Here is a 16,616-nt window from a genome sequence, read left to right on the forward strand (position 1 = left end):
GTGTGAATGTGTGTGTGAATGGGTGAATGACTGATTGTGTTGTAAAGCGCCTTGGGGGGTTCCAGGACTCTAGAAGATGCTATATCAAATACAGGCCATTTACCATTTTCCTACAACAACTGTGTTCAAGTGTAGCTAGCAGATCTGCTGCTGTTTTAGAGGCAGAGGCTGGTCACAGCAGATGTTGCTTTTAGATTCATCTTTTGTTCATTCACTGCTTTTTGTTGAGAGATTAAAATAAATGATCAACAGTTCCATTTTTAAAATGATTCTGTTCACAGCTTTTTATCTCACCAGCCTAAAAATGAATAAATGTGCTGTAATTAAACATTTAAGACATTAAACTACAAATAAAGGGTCATTCATCGGGAGTTTCTGTTCCTTGAACTTCACATCAGCATGTGGTGGGACCCATTGGCCCCAAACGCAGAGGCACCAAAGAGGGTAACGTAAAGCCAGTGTGTGAACTCCATGGTGAAATATGAAAGTCAGGTTTAAATGTAAATCTCACTTAAAACTAATTTCTTTTTCTTTACTTTTGACTTTGTGTCAACCAGAATACATTTTTTCTCTGGATCTTTTAATAATTTCACCAGTGGCGTGTCCAGATCTTTTAAAATGGGGTGGCCCAGGTGAAGCACAACTTTGTGCATGGGTGGCACCAATGGTTATGCTTTTTTTGTTTTACCCCCAAGCCTTTTGTGGACAATGAAAAGCCTATTTAAAGGTAAATTAGTGTGGTGGCACCTGGGGTGGCCAATCAGAGTCCAAGGGTGGCATGTGCTACCCCAGGCCACTCCCTGGACACGCCCCTGAATTCCACTTGTTATCCCGCTTGTATCCTTTGCTACTGTTTAGCACTTTGCACAATCCACTTGTGTCTGAAGTTGCTATACAAATAAGAAGACATGGTCTGGTATATTGCATTAGTTACGTAAGCTTGATGAGTCACAAAAGAACAATTGTTTTTATTTCCAAATGTTTGCTGAGTTCTGCTGAGGGTCAAAGTGTGCAGCGTTGTAATCTAATGTTATTGCAAGGGCGTTGGCTTGTTTAGAAACTTGCTGAGGACAATAACCATAAACGTGAGTGTGGCTTGAAGACAGCCGGGTACTAATATAAATGAATCAAATTAAAGCATTCATCTGTTTGACGTTTCATTATAATAAAGACTGCGGGGTATTGACAGGTGATGAACGTTGGATTTTTTTTCAAACAATAAAAGTTTAAATCATGGGATCAATGGCAACCCACTGATTACAGGGTGAACTCCTAACCCTTGCGCCACCGGTGTCTTTAGAAAGCTTCCAAAGGAAAATACTTGCAAAATAATACTTCGCTTCTCCAGATCAGGCTTTGACCAACTCCACACTCTTTCAGAACAAAGCTGCCCAAGACCCACCAGATTAGCATAAAAGAAAAGAAGTTGTAGGCCCACAGCTGGCTGGTGCAGCTGCGCCTTTGTGGTTCTGCGGCGAGCACTACTTGGAGAAACGGGACCAGCATCTGAAGGTTTTCGGCAAGCCAAATTGTGCTGTAAGGTCAGCCGCACACATAAAACTAACAAGAAATCATCTGGTTTCATCATGTTTGGTGTTACCTAAAATTAATAATACTTTAGCAAGATGTGTAAATGTTAGCGTTTACAAGTCAGCGTGCTGAAGACTAGTTAGGTGGAACAGATTTCCCGACAATGCCGAGCTTTGTCTGACATGTTGCTGATTAAACTAAATAAACTGATTACAGTTGAAAATATATTCACAGTTAAAGTATAATTAATGAAATTAAATATACGTGTTTTGAAGAAAAGTTGTCTACAGTTGGTAGTGAACAAGAGAAACAATGACTGGATACAAGTCATAAAAATTATTATATGGAAATTGCAATTTTCATAAGCATTGTGGAGAAAGCACAAGTGTGCTGGTACTGCATAAGGTTTTTAACCCTCCAGCATTATTAATGAAGTCATACTTTATTAATCCCAGAGGGAAATTAGAGTTTCAGTACACACAATTCTGAGATCAGACATACATACATAGACGCATGACAGTAATTGGTGACTGTGGTTATTCACAACACGAATCGCTCTACCGTTATAGATCAAGAGGGTTTATATGAGGAGAGTCGGGGGAGGGGAAAAAGGCACTTCAGAGTTACCCTCCACAGAGAGGATAGCTTTGCTATGCAAAAAAACACCTCAGACAGATATGCACACAGACTTCAGACGATACACAACATAAGTGTCCACTAGGTGGGGGGGTAGGGTTGGGACTCTCCTCACTTCAGAGCGTGCAGCCGCAAGAGCAGCACTCATCACCTCCGTTTGGACAGGGGAGGGAGAGAATGGGTTAGAGATTTGATTGGATCCTTAATCAATCAAATCAAATCAAAGCTTTATTTATAAAGCGCCTTCCGCAACCCTGTCAGGAAGCCCAAGGCGCTGTTGGAACAGCGGTTCCACGGCCTTCACCGGTCACAGTCCCGCCCAGGCTGGGATAGGGAGTAAGAGTTTCCATAGCGACAGCAGCATTCCACATTTCTTCTAAGGGGAGTTTCACTTCAGCCTCACAGGCTTCAAGGGCTTCAAGATTAAGATAACAAGAATTGTTTTGGGTACAGGCAGAGATTATTTCCTCTCTGCCTTAGTGTTCTGTCGGTCTTCAACCCCTCTAGATCCAATAATGGCATTATCAAACTATTCCAATCCGTGCTGATCTGTCAAATATCTCCTTGATCGAATCAACCTTCTGTGCCAGAGCCTGAATCTCAGCCAAAGTTCCAAGCTTACGACTCATCTCGACAATCATATGAGTCTGTGAGTTTACAGCACGATGCATTCCATCTCTGAGCTCCGGGATTGAGCCAATATTCCTCGAAAGCTCATTAATTTTCCGGTACACCAGGTAACCGCTCAGGCCAAACAGCAGGAATCCTGACACCAAAACGACAAATATCCAAACATCTTCAGAATCCTCTACCGACATTTGAGACGGGCAGATCAAGTTCCACTGTTTCCAGGAGTCCATGATATACCCAGCTGGCTCTGTCCCAGAGGGGCAACCAGGAGCCCCTTCTCCCGTTTTCATCATCGAAGAGATTTTGTCAATCACGTTGAGAGACCAACTGACCAGATCTATGTTTAATAATTTCCAGTTTCCAGAAAAAATGCAGAGACGCACCGTGCTCAGGCAGACAGGACAGAGAGCCTTGGGAGGAGCAGGGTGTCATGCTCTGTGCCCCTCTGGTCCCCAGCCCCCTCCTGTTCTCACTCCAGGTTCTCCTCTTGTGTCTCATTATCATCCCCAGCTTTCTCAAGGCTTCCCTCAGGTTTCCTTCTAGTCTCTCCCTGGTAATTCCTATTTTTTAATCAGTCCTCCTCATCCCTCTAGTTATTAGTTGTTTATGTTTGCCCTTAGTCTTTAGGGTTGGTTACTCCGTGTTTTATAGGTTAATGTTTATCTTCCCACCTGCTTAGTTCTTTCCCCCCATTTAGTTTATTGAATGCACCTGCCTTCTCTCCAGAATCTCACTCCTCACACCTTTCCCCGATGGCCTCCCTCTGTGTTTAAAAACCCCGTCTTGTCCCTCAGTGTTTGTCGGCCCATTGTTGTTGTCAGCGTGTTTTGTTTCCCCCATTTCCCCTGACTTTTTCGTTTGTTCCTGATACCTGGCTTGGCTTCCTGTCTGTGATTTTTGGATTATTTCCCAAAAATAAAGGATTCTACCTTTTTTCAATGACTCCTGCCTCATGTCGTCTGGTGCACTGCATCTCGGGTCCTACTCCTCCTGCTCCGAACCTGCCACAAGGAGGGAGAGGAGAGAAAAAAGTGTCTGTACTCTCCAAGAGCCGGAAGAAGATGGGCCCAGGTGCTTTTTTATTTTCTTATTATTTTATTTAGAAGTGCACCACTTCACCCAGGAACTATCAACCCTGTTTAACCACCCCCTGTCCTGGAGGGGTCACCTGATAGGGCAGTGGAAGTGTTAAAAGGGGTGGGGACATGTCCCTGGTGTCCCCGCCTAAACTGATGATGAGGCGACGGTGGCACAGGAGTTAAGTGCTCGCCTCGCAATCGGAAGGTCGCAGGTTCAAGACTCGCTCAGTCTGTGGCTGTCGTTGTGTCCTTGGGCAAGACACTTAACCCACATTGCCTGCTGGTGGTGGTCGGAGGGACCGGTGGCGCCAGTGCTCGGCAGCCTCGCCTCTGTCAGTGCGCCCCAGGGCAGCTGTGGCTACATCGTAGCTCATCCCCACCAGTGTGTGAATGTGTGAATGACTGATTGTGTTGTAAAGCGCCTTGGGGGGTTCCAGGACTCTAGAAGGCGCTATATCAAATACAGGCCATTTACCAATTAATTTTAGAATTCCGTTACCTCTGTGTGACAACATCAAACAACATTTACTGCTCTATTATCTGATGCAGAGGCAGATTTTTTTTTATTTGGAACATAATTTTTCTTTCATCATGTTTTGGAAATAAGTTGTTCACAGTGATTGTAAAAATATGACCCTGATAAAGGACGTCCTCGGGTTTGCTCACATAAGCTCGACGATAACAGCCACGCCACTGGGATCGTGTTGGCAACAAAACCTATTAGAGTGTTTTTATTGCTGCGCAACGGTCGTCTTGTGTAACTGTAAATTTTTTTCTAAAATGATTGTTCTGACTTTACAAGCGGGGAGGATGTTTTCCATTAACCTTTCTAGGAAAGAGAAACTTAAGGCTGGTATCACGTTAGATCCGTTCCATCCCATTCTTTTTCCATATTTGATCCAAAACTGCAGAATGAGCACAACAGGAATCATTGAGCCTTCGTATTTGTGGGGATTCCTCTCACAGGCATGAAAAATGGCACTCTCAAAGAGCCTTAAATGGAAGGTTGATGCCGAAAACTGCATCTTTAATGAAGAATGAACAGAAAAGTACGTATTTATCGTGCCAAGCATTGGAAATGCTGTACCTGTGAGCCTCATTTGCAGCCAGACTGTCGCTATCACTAAAGAATATAACCTGAGCCGTCACCACAACACAAAGCATGCAAACTTCAAGGAGTCACATCCCGAACAGTCAGAGGCCCGTCGAAAGAAAGTTTCAGCTTTGAATTCCCAATGCTTCCATTGCAGTGGGATTATTAACCGAACTTCCACCGAACAAGAGCGGACAACAAGTGCCCCGCTGCAGGCTGCCTGGCTGCTGTCCAAGCATAGCATGCCATTTACCAGTGCTGAGGTGTTTAAGGAGTGCATGGTGGCTGTTCTGGAGGAACTTGCCACTGACGAATCTATTGACAGGATAATTGTTTCTGTTAAACACACGGTATCCGCGGCTCCTTAAAAAGTCTAACCCCAAAATTCCACTACCTCCGCTCTGCTCCGCCCCCGCCCTCCGCAGCCGCTCGCTTCCGAACTCAATTTTTACTGGTACCCGCTCTACAACGGCTCTGCTCCGGTGCGGAAACCTGAGGTGCGCAAACAGGCATGCGCGGGATTTTCGAGATCTTGCAATACAGTCCGAGCAATAAACGCGGAAGTTAGATCCAAACACCCGTTGTGTGGGAGAAGCATCGAAATGAACCGTTTAATCTGCCCATCATTTGTGTTGAGAGATCAGCAGTGTTTGGATCAACAAAGGGCGACTACTTTGATAGTGGAAACTGTATTTATGGCTTACTTTTGTGCATTTAAACTTCAGCCGCCACTGATAGTTGTTAAAAGTTGTTAAACCTGTGCATATGAAACAAAAAACGCCTTTTGTTGATCGATTTATTGTGAAAAACGGAAGTTGTGCTTGCTCCTTTTCCCGTTGGGCAGTTGTTATTTCTGTCCATTTACTGCGGAGGTGCTCCGGCGTCCGGCAAAAATAGGATCCATTCTATTTTTGCCGGACGCCGGAACAGAGGGCGGCGCACGGCGCCGCACTGCCGGAGCACGGCCGCAGTAGTGGAATTGCTCTGATTGACTACAAAGGGACCGATTTTGCTCCGGCGTTCGTGTCGGAGCGGAGCGGAGGGGAGGTAGTGGAATTTGGGGGTTAAAACGTCTTAAATTTGTTTTCAAAATTTAAGGCCTTAAAAATCCTTAAAAATGACAAATAATCCTTAAATACAGTTTCCAAAGGTCTTAAATTACCAAAGGCCCACGAAACAAGATTCTTTTATTTCTATAAAAATTTCGTGAATTTCTAGTTAGTGTTCAGCATTTTTTGTCTACGATAGTTGGCATAAGCGGAACCGTACACCTTCAGCTGGTTGTGAAAGGGGGCTATTTTTAGATGAGCACATTAGCTGGTTAAGCTAGTGGGAGTTTGCGCCATGGGGAAGTTCAATGGTAACTGGATGGCTAATCCCACGTTCGCGATGTGGTTACCACCGGTTCCAGGCAATAGCTGGAAATTTTAGCTTAAATTTAATTTTTTAAAAAGTCTTAAATTTGGCTCCCTTAAACCTGCAGATACCCTGTAAACAGATTCCTCTTTCTGATGGCACTTGTCCTGATTGTCACAGATGGCGCTCCTGCCATGACTGGCCGGAGCAGAGGATTAGTGAGCAGAATTAAGACGGTTGCTCCCAACGTTAACGCACTTTAGTGTCATTCACCAAAGTGTTCTGTGCGCAAAATTAAGCGATGGTCTTAAAGAGGTTATGGACAAAACCATGAAAGTAATTAATTTCATCAGGAGGAGTTCAAGTACCCAGCACCGTTTATTTCAAAAACTGGTGCAAGAATCAGAAGCATCTTATGATGACCTCTTACTCTAGAATGACACCGCTGGCTTAGTATGGACAAAGCACTGGAGCGTTTTGTTGAGCTCCGGGATCAAGTTGTGGATTGTTGTTTTTTAACTTTATTTCTAGAATCACATCAAGAAAAAGACACCCAACACGGTGCTGAGACGGGGTGTCACATATTACAAATTTCAAATACAAATGGGTAAAACAAAACAAATATCAGTCAGAAGAAGGGGAGTGCGCTATTTGAGGAAGTCCTTGACTGGCTCCCATTTTTTTTTCCAAAGCTGAAGTTTTTAACTGCAGTTGTGGAGTCAGTCTCTCCATCAAATATACTTGTCTCATTTTTTGTATCCATTGTGCCATCGTAGGTGCAGCGAATTCATGTGCAACGTTGCATTTTTAACTGACATGTTTTCCCGTTTGAATGCACGGAATCTACAACTGGAGGGAAAAGAAAAGCTTTAGGTGGATATGGTGGAAAAAACTGGATCATTTCCAAACAGATTTGTTGTCGGGGAGGCTGCTACACTTTAGCATGCTTAAGACTGTTGGAAACAGCAAGGTCACGGAGGGAATGAAGACATTTCTCACACAGCTGAGGGGAAATTTTACAGCCAGATTTGATGATTTTGCCGTTACCAGGGATGTCATTGAATTTATGCGGGACCCATTCACTATCAGTCCAGGCGGAGCATTTTCTGCCAATGTGAGAAAGGTGATGCCGCTAGACGAGGCTGCCATTCAACGTGAGTTGCTGGAGGTGACGTGAAGGCTGCTCTCCGTGGTGCTGAAAGCTTGAGCATCTTTTGGGTTGATTGTCCCCATGAGCATTACACGCTGAAGACACTGTCCATGTATGTGCTCACCATGTTCGGATCAACACACACCTGCGAAGCTGCGTTCTCAAAAATTAACTCAAGACAAGAGGAATCATCTGTCAAACCAGTCTTTGGAAGACCGCTCACGCATAAGCCTGACTACTGCCAAGCCCGATCTTAAGTAGACAGTGTCAGAGGGCAAATGTCACTTCTCCCATTGATTATACATGAGTTTTCAGTGTTGTTATTTTCTTGGTTTTAAGATTTTTGTACTGAATTGTGTGATCATAGTACGGTTAGGCAAAATATTAAAAAAAATTCAAACCTTTAATCGATTCTCTCCTCTGCACGGGTCTGTGTTGGTCACTTTTCTTCAGCACGCATAAAGCAGCGCAGGAGTCGTTATTAACAATTACTCATGGGCAAATTAAACAAATAACCAATGTTTTTTTTCATAAATGATAAATATTGTTTATTTATTTACCCATGTAATGTCCAGAAATGGTCAATTTTCACCTACATATTGACCTACATGCCACTGGTCATCTGCAGACTTACGTCCCACCCTCTAAGGTGGATTTTACCCTCTATCTTCCTAAAAGCCCAGAAGGATTCTACAATCTTGTTGACATTTCAGGGAGAACACGTTGTCAGCCTGTGTTCCCAAACAAAGCCTTCTTTGATAACACCGCAGGAGTGCCCACTCTCTCAATAAAGTGTACGCTTTCATGAAATGAAATTAACAAATTTTATATGGATAATAATAGCGTTTCATTAATCTGTGCTTGAATTATTGAAATGAAGTATTACATTGATTTATATGTATGGTAATCAGTAATGTTTGATATGACAAGGCAATCGTCACCTGCACCCAGACACAAGGACAAATTAAAGTTAAGTTAAACTCATGACACATAGAGATTTCTTTACCCCAGATCAGAGCATCCGGTACCTCAAGAAGGCGTGGTGTTCTGAGATTGTCTTGGTAATATCCCGTAACATGGCATGCTCCGATTGGACAAGAATTTATAATATGAGAATATTAAAACAGCATCACTGTGGTGATTCAGCAGTGGCAGTCGTCCAGCTTTCCATCATTCAGCATTCAGTTCTAGAGAGCGCTACGGAACGGCCGTCCGGAGCGACACCTCTTTAACCTAATGCATTTTTGGCAAGCTGCCAAAACCCTGCTAACAGCTGCCTAGCGCTAACGAGACGCAAACGGTTCCATCGATCTGTTTTGACCCGGGACACCTCTGGACTGGAGAGTCCGTGCTGCGGTTATTCTACAAACCCCGGTGCCCAGAGGTCATCTGACCTCCCTGACCTTCAGATCCACAAAGAGGGTCTCCAATAAAGGGTGAAGAAGACACACAGATAGCGTCTGATGCCTTTTTAATAAGAATAAACTTTATAACCTAACGCAAACCAAATTCTTCCCTTTTACACCCAGAACTCGGTTCTTCTGGATACAAAAGTTCTGATAACCCTCACCCTCATATTCACACATAGGCACCATACATCCCATTCCATCCATCTAGATCCACCCATCACAGTAAATATTAGTTAACTTGTCATATTTTAATTGTTTGGAAAATAAATTCATATTTTTTATAAACCTGACTCTTTCCTTGAATCAAGACGAAGTGTCCTACAATCCCTGAATAAACAAAGAATCCTGGAATCTTCTGATTAAACACAAAGACCAAGCAGGTTGATATTCTATATTTATATAGAGTATCACAGCTTATTGGTCATAAGTAGAGGTAATAGACTGAGCTTTTAAAGCACTACATTTACCAACTCTTACACCCATGAGTAAGTTCATTAATAATAACTCATGCAGATACGTTGAGAGTAGCCTAAATTATGTCATAAATAAATAAATAAATAAAGGTATAATTTTTTTATTTTAAATAAATCAATAAATCACTCGGTTGAATAATACATCCGATCGCCCAACACCGGCTGCTTTAATTGAAAGTGAAGAGTAAAGTTTTTAACAACTGAGGTCTGTGTTTTTATCTGCTTTGTTTTGTCTTTCCTTCACTCTTCAGGACCTCGGTGTTGCTGCATGGAAGGCTGCTCCCTCCGCTCCGCATCCAACTTTTCTGCTTCTCGCTGCAACTCATCACCAGCTGAGTGGAAAAGAAAGTTGTCTTTTTTAAAAAAGAAGTTATTTTTCTCAGACCAAAAGTGCTAGATCTTTAGCTATTTTTCCCCAATGGGTACGTTTTATAACTTTATTTCACTTATTGAGTTCATTTCCTCCCTTAACTATTATTTCTTTATAGTTGTCTCTGCCTACCAACCTGGTAAATATTGTTTAGTTGTACATGTTTTGCTTTGTTCCCGTGAGAGGTCTTTTTCAAGACACTGCAATGCGCTACAGTGGAAATCGCAGAAACAGAGAATCACAACAACAAACGTGCTCTAAAGGTAATAAAATCACAATCTCTACTGGTGTCACTGCATTTATAAATAGAAGTACCGTAATATCCGGACTATAGAGCGCACCTCAATATAAGCCGCACCAACAAAAAAAAAGGTTTTCTACACACGCGCCGCACTCAAATACAAGCCGCGGCGTAGCAGCCACATGCAGGTCTCCGGTGCACAGCGCATGCACGGCCATAACGTACGATAAATAGACAGGAAGACGCTACACGAAGGTTTTTCGTTGTTGTTTTAATTCAACAAAAGGAATTTTAAACATGGGTGAACGTGCCTGCAAGTTTAGAAAAGAAAACAGCGCTGATAGCATTCATATTTCTGGATGTTATAAAATAAAAACAGAACTGACACGTTATTACCGGTAATTTGCATGTTTAGAAGAAAAGAACAGCGCTGACTCAGCATTAATAAGCCCTGGATGTTTAGAAAATAAAAACTGCACACAAAACATGCCTGGTTAGTAAATAAAACACACTTGCCTACCAGAAGAAGTCATTCGCTCTCATCTTCCTCCTGCGCACTAAAGCCATTAAAGTCCTCTTCTTCAGTGTTGGAGCTGAACAGCCTCAGAAGAGCTTCGTCACATACCTTTTCTGTGGCGATGTCCGTGTTGCTGTCATCATCCCCGGGTGAAGCTGGCTTGAATGAGTTCTTCCCGCTGCCGTCTCCAGCGCCGAACCATGGATTCATTCATGCCAAGCTTACGTGCGGCAGCGCTGTTTCCCTCCTTTACTGCCAGATCGATGGCCTTCAACTTAAATGCGGCATCATATGAACTCATACGTGTAGTTACCATGATGAGGGGGTATGGATCGTGCCGGCTGCTTGCATGTGCTAAATTAAAATGAGCACTTTCTTCCATTTCCACTTTTGACGTCCACCTGTTTCACTTTCTGCTAAAGCGCCCCCTAGTGGCAGGTGAAGGAAAATCTTCAGTAAAGCCGCACCTCATCATAAGCCGCACGGTTCAAAGCGTGGGGGAAAAAGTAGCGGCTTATAGTCCGGAAAATACGGTAACTCTGTTGATGTTAGCAGCTAACAAAAGGTAAACTTACCGAGGCGACTGTTTTTTTCTTCCTCTTAAGATGTTCGTGCATCACCGGTGTGCTCCCGTGAAAGGAGAGTTTCACTTTGCAGAGTTTGCACTCTACGGGCCTTTCTTTAGAATATGCATAACGCTCGCCATTTTTTTCTTTCTCCCGTGACGAAGGCTGGTCTGGATGGCCTCCACTGTGCACACGCCTCGGAGCTAAAGCGGCGGCTGAGCAGAAAGGCAGGAAGCAAACGCCGAACGTGTCGCAGCAGGCGGGACTAAAAATATGTTTCTAAAATAAGGTCTATTTTCTTTGTCGGCGTGATGAGTCGACTAATTGTGGCAACCCTCGGCATCTTGCTGTGGCTGCCTCATGCTCTGTTTTCACTTGAGAGGGGAGGGCCTGGTGACGTAGCGTGCAGAGTCTGTGGTTTTGATTGGTTAGGAGAAAGTAGTGAGTCTAGTATGCTACTACCTGATAGGTTAGAATGAAAAAAGGAAGCTTTTTTAATCGAAGTTTTATCGACCCGTTTTTTTTATCGCACCACACGTCTATCGATAGATATATTGAACTATCGAACGATCGTCCAGCCCTAAGTACTATAGAAATAAACCTTATTTACTTATTTACTACTTACCTACAGTTTTACATCTCAGTCACATAACTTACAGGGAGATTCACACCTGCAGGAGGTAACGTCCATGGGATTTTTCTTTCTCGTTGATTAAAATAAATGGTGTCAAAGCAATTTAGAGCCAGGATAGGTGACACTTTTAAGGACCATGACTGGACACCATTTCAAGATGGTGACTTTAAACCAACAGGATGCTGATTGCTCTTTACACCACTCTCTTACAGCATTCCCACTGGGCTCTCCCCAATGCCTATGTGTAATCCAACCCCTGACTAGCATCTACCCAGTACAAAAGTCCTTTTCTATTTCTAGTCATGTTGGAAATAATCAGTTTTCCATTACACGTTTGAACTGTGACCTGTGATGTTAGCTTGCTACAGTGTTGTATAAAGTCTGTGATGAAAAACTGTTGATTTATAACCATGTAGGTGAAGAAAACCTGCGACAAACATTTGTGATGCATACTCCTTATCAGAATGAAGGTTCAGTCTGATAAGAACTGCAGGTTTATTGCAGAGTAGTGCTTTTACAAGATAGCATTGCTACCAGGCCCTGTGCTAACACCTCGTCATCAGACCTTCAAACTAACTACTTAACTCAGTAACAGAGGGGAGGTATGGTTTAGTCCAAGGTCTCTCAGCAGGACACCATTTTCTTCCGTCCCTGTTTCTCACCCTTTGTCACACCGCCCCATACAGCGAGTCAGAATAGTATTTACTCAGCCACCAATTGTGCAACTTCTCCCACTTAAGAATTGGAGAGAGGCCTTTTATTTTCATCAGGTATACCTCAACTATGAGAGACAAAATGAGAGAAAAAATCCAGAAAATCACATTGTCTGATTTCAAATAATTTATTTGCAAATTTGGTGGAAAATAAGAGTTTGGTCAATAACAAAAGTCCATCTCAATACTTTGTTATATACCTTATGTTGGCAATGACAGAGATCAAACATTTTCTTCACAAGGTTTTCACAAACTCTTGCTGGTATTTTGGCTCATTTCTCTGTGCAGATCTCCTCTAGAGTAGTGATGCTTTGGGGCTATCGCTGGACTACACAGACTTTCAGCTCCCTCTAAAGGTTTTCTATGTAGTCGAGATCAGGAGACTGGCTAGGCCACTCCAGGAGCTTGAAATGCTTCTTATGAAGCCACTCCTTTGTTACCCGGGTGGCGTGTGTGGGACCCAGCCAGATTTCATCCTCAATGCCCTTGCTGATGGAAGGAGGTTTTTACTCTGTCTGACAGGACATGGCCCCATTCTTTGTTTCCTTTACATGGATCAGCCGCCCTGGTCCCTTTGCAGAAAAACAGCCCCGAAGCAGGATTTGGCTCTGGCATTTGTACGAATCGTCGGCCCTCCCCATTGGGAGAGTGGTGGGGGTGGGGGGTGTTATCGCCCGGGGACTCGTCTCTAGGCTGAATTTGAGATCTAATATGGACTGGTATTGTTAAATTACAAGCAGGGCCAGACCGCTGCGGCCGGGAGCCCTGGCCTTCCAGATCAGCTCATTCTCCACGGGCGGAGATCAGCGGGACATTAGCTACATGCTAACGCGGTAAAACAACTCCTACGTCATCGCTCTACCACATTTTTCTTGCTAAAAATGCCTGGAAAAACTCTGTTAGCTCCGGGTTACCATGTAGCTAATGTTCTGCAGATCACCAACTGTGGAGTAGTGTCGGCCAAAGCTCGGCAAGCAGCCCACTTGGCTAAGCGGCCCACCGGTACACTGCCGAAATGCCAGATAGGCCAGTCCACCCCTGGCTGAGGCTAAAAACTTACTACCACCTATCCCGGACTTTGCGGCTGAGCTTGCGTCATCCTGGAGGAAGCCACTGTCCACCCGCGATGCAGTATCGGGCTATGGGTAGTTCGTGGATGAGCCATCATCTTGCCTCCCTGCCTCAGACGGTGGTGTCGCCGGCGGCAGTGGTGAGCCCCGTGGCTGGTCGATGACCCCAGCCCTTACCTCCCAGGAAGTCTGTCTGAAGTAAATGCCCTCCTGCGGGCCCACAGAAATGCTCTACGAACCATAAATAGAAGACCCAGTCATCCTGATCTCAGGACCGAGTTTGTTCAGGACTTGGACTCTTTCGGACTTCCAAGTCTCAGCTGTCATCGGGTGAATTGGCCATGTTCAGCTGCCATTCAAAGCCCCCGTCCCAAAAGACTTTGTTTACTGCCTCAGATGGGTAAGTTGCACTTGTTCAACAGTTTAGCACATTGTTTCAATAAGACTGCAGTTTGCATTTCAAATTGGTCACATAAGGCTGTCAGCCCGCTTTGCTGCCAACTAATGGCTTAATTTTCAACACAACTCCTGTCTGCAGACAATTTCTAACAAGGCAGGGGAGGCCGTTTTCTCTCATTTGGCTGGAAAACAGCGGCTCTCCACTGTTTGCAGACACGGAGATCAGAATGTGTGTCGTCAAACACGGTGCAAAGCCCTCCTGCTCAGCTAGAGGCCAACCGCTCCATCATGACTTTGTTGAGCAGCCAGCTTATTGCGAACCTTTCTCTGGCACGCATTGCGCTGTGTCCCCTTGGGTTGAGTGCATGGTGGCAGTGAGTAACTGCCGGTTACAATTCCGAGTCGGACAACCCAGGTTTACTGCTGTTGCGTGCACTGCTGTGAATGTAGGTGCAGTGGTCACGCTGAGAGGAAATTCAGGCTGTTAACAAAAGGAGCTGTTCGAGCAGTCACCCTAAAGGAAACAAACAAGGATTTGTACAACCATTACTTTGTTGTCCCCAAAAGGAGGAGGACGTTGCCCCATTCTGGATCTGTGTATACTAAACAAGTATTCGTACAGGTACAGTTTTTCTAAATGCTAACGCTCAAGCAGTTTCCAAATGCCTTCAGCCCTGGAGATTGGTTTGTTGCGATCAATCTCATAGATGCATATTTTAATTTGGGGATTCATCCCAATCACAGGTAGTTCCTGTGCTTCGTGTTTGAAGGAAAAGCTGAGGAGTAATTGGTTCTCCCACTCAGATTTGCCCTAGCTCCCTGCACATGTTCCTAGCCCCTGCCTATATTCCCTGTGGCAGGAGAACCAAGCCTTTGAACAGAGTTATTAAGATCTGGCCGGAGCGAGCTCTTGATCAGTTAGAGGATAGGCCTACCCAGTCTCTCAGCCTCTCCAGTAGCAGGTGATGGTCAACAGTGTCAAAGGCTGCAGTCAGGTCCAGCAGGAACAGAACAGTCCCCTGCATCACTGTGAGTCAGAAGGTCATTAGAGACCCTAAGAAGAGCTGTTTCAGTAGAATGAGCTCTACGAAAACCTGACTGGAAGCTATCATAGATGTTATGCTCATCAAGAGCAGCTGTGAGTTGTTTAGCCACAACCTTTTCCAAGATCTTGGAGATGAACGGAAGTTTAGAGATGGGTCTGAAGCTGCTATGGAGAGAGGGGTCGAGACTCGGTTTTTTAAGAAGCGGGTGGATTACAGCGTTCTTAAAGTAAGCAGGGACCTGACCAGAGACCAGAGAAGCATTAATTATAGAGAGCACGCTGGGACCGATGGACTGAAAAGCACTTTTAAACAAAGATGAGGGTAAGATGTGGAGGGGGCATGCAGAGGTCTTCATAGAGTTAACTAGTTTGGTTAACTCAGGCAAAGAAACAGGAGCAAAGCTATCTAGGATGATGGGCCTGGTTGGAGTCGGGAGAGGCAGCGATAAGGCTGAAGGAGAGATGCTAGATCTAACCTTATTGACTTTGTCCACAAAGAAAGACAGAAAGTTCTCACAGTCTGCAAAAGAGTGGATGGAGGCTGTAGGAGAGGCAGGAGAGACGATGCTGCTGATGGTGTTAAACAGCACCTTGGGGTTCCCTTTGCTCTGGGACACCAGGTTGGAGAAATAGGAAACCCTGGCGTCTCTGACTGCAGAGTTAAAGGATGTCAGAAGATCCTTTAGGTGCAGCAGATGGACGTGGAGATGGGGTTTCTTCCACAAACGCTCAATTTTTCTGCATTGGCGCTTCAGGCTGCCAGTAAACCAGGGAGTAGGGTTCACTGCAGGAACTGATCTGGTTCTGATAGGACAGACGTTGTCCAGAATGGAGAGGCAGTGCTCGTTGAACTGAGAAGTTAAGGAATCTGGGTCGTTATCAGAAGAACAGGGTGGATCAAAAGCAGCAGAAAAATTGCTAGCTGTGCTCTCATTAAGAAAACGAGAACTAACCATACGGCGAGCAGGAGGCGGGGACGCAGAAACTGACAAGTTAAAGAAAATGCAATGGTGATCTGAAATATCAACGTCCTCAGGACAAACACTGTCAGCATTTAGACTCAGGGTAAAAACTGTCACGCTGACGGGCAGGAGGCTCGAACCCAAGATGCAGAACACCAGATCACTCGGACAGGAGCGGAGGTAAAGAAGTAAATTCTTTATTTTTAAGGTGGAGGCTTAATCCAGCAGTTAAAACACAAAAACTGGACTCAGGCAAAAACACGGGGAGGGAACAGAACAGAACAGCACATACACATACAATGGACCAACAAACACTGAAGGACAAGACAAGGCTTATAAACAGGAGGGAGGTAATCAGGGAAACAGGTGACAGTTGTGAGGAGTGAGGGCTGGAGGGAAAGCAGGTGCATACAATTATCTAAATGGGGAACAAAACCAGAGGAGGGCAGATAAACCTAAAACTATAAAACACGGATAACTAAACTTAGGGACTGAGGGCCAATATAAACAACCAATAACTAGAGGGGTGAGGGCTGAGGAGAATAATGGCACACAAGAGGAAAACCTGGAGTGGGAACTGGAGGGGCTGGGGAACAAAGGGACACAGAACATGACAAAAACAAGGTCTAGAGTGTGCCCCCTGGTGCGTGTGGGGCCAGAAACATGCTGGGTGAAGCTGAAGGAGTCCATAAGGCTGGAGAAATTTATGGCAAAGTGATCAGAGAGATCATCAACGTGGATGT

Source organism: Nothobranchius furzeri, chromosome 3 (genome assembly GCF_043380555.1).
Source record: "Nothobranchius furzeri strain GRZ-AD chromosome 3, NfurGRZ-RIMD1, whole genome shotgun sequence".
NCBI classification, from domain to species: domain Eukaryota; kingdom Metazoa; phylum Chordata; class Actinopteri; order Cyprinodontiformes; family Nothobranchiidae; genus Nothobranchius; species Nothobranchius furzeri.